Below are 1,413 nucleotides of genomic sequence, written 5' to 3' on the forward strand. Positions count from 1 at the left end.
AGGAGTCATTCTTGTGTACATCTGCTCCGGCGGTGAAACAATGGCGGACTGATGACAGCTCACTCAGGGCGGGTCTAAGGTAAGACACCAGTCCAGTCTGTGCTGAAACCTACTGTCAATCAAACTGTCGTGGGAGGGGCCTGTCTGTGTGATGTCATACAGACAGGCATCTGAGATCGGCTCGATTTGAGAAAGGGGAAAACATTTAACCAGATTAAAAAAAACTCACTGGGTATGTGTGTGTGACCCTGGACCACAAAACCAGTCATAAGGGTCAATTTTTTGAAATTGAGATTTATACATCATCTGAAAGCTGAATAAATAAGCTTTCCATTGATGTATGGTTTGTTAGGATAGGACAATATTTGGCCGAGATACAACTAGGCTATTTGAAAATCTGGAATCTGAGGGTGCATAAAAAAAAATCTAAATATTGAGAAAATCGCCTTTAAAGTTGTCCAAATGAAGTTGTTAGCAATGCATATTACTAACCAAGAATTAAGTTTTTATATATTTACAGTAGGAAATATACAAAATATCTTTATGGAACATGATCTTTACTTAATATCCTAATGATTTTTGGCATAAAAGAAAAATCATTAATTTTGACCCATACAGTGTATTTTTGGCTATTGCTACAAACATACCCCAGCGACTTAAGACTGGTTTTGTGGTTGTGCTCCAGTTTGAAGATGGTTTGTTTGCTGTGATGGTAGCCATTAATTTGAAAGCAATATTGATGTACACTATAAAACAAACTGGCAGCTGTGATTGCTAGAGTTTCGCTGTAACAAATAGAGATTACAGACTGTGATTTTTAAAGGTATATTTTAAAGGGGTCATTCAGCCAAAAAACCCGCCCTGTAAATGATTCCAAACCTGTATGAATTTCTTTCTTCTGCTGAACCCAAAAGATATTTTGAAGAATGTGGGTATCTAAACAGTTGATGGACGCCATTGAATTCCATATTATGGAAAAAGTACTATGGAAGTCAATGGCTACCGTCAACTAATTACCACATTCTTCAAAATATCTTCTTCTGTGCTCAACAAAATAAGTTTTCATTTGTTTTGGTAAGTGCATGTTTTTCTTATATTAGCTGTAAATTATAAAGCAAATTTTTTTTTACATGATTTACATTTTTGTATTTTATAGTGCATTTATGTGTATTTCCTTGTTAAATCCTATGCACATTTTAACCATATGGTAACGTACAATACAGTTAATCGCTTAACAGGCTGTAACATTTTTACAGTTCAAATTATGTTATACAGCGTACATTAACATTTTGGTGTATTTTAAAAAAATTTTTTGTAAGTACATGTTTTGTCTTATTAAGATGTTAGTTGTAAATTATAAATTAGAATTATACTTTTTTTACATATTATATATTTTACTACATTTACACGTCT

The sequence above is a fragment of the Sinocyclocheilus grahami genome, unplaced genomic scaffold (genome assembly GCF_001515645.1).
Source record: "Sinocyclocheilus grahami isolate Dianchi unplaced genomic scaffold, SAMN03320097.WGS_v1.1 scaffold1170.1, whole genome shotgun sequence".
Lineage (NCBI taxonomy): Eukaryota > Metazoa > Chordata > Actinopteri > Cypriniformes > Cyprinidae > Sinocyclocheilus > Sinocyclocheilus grahami.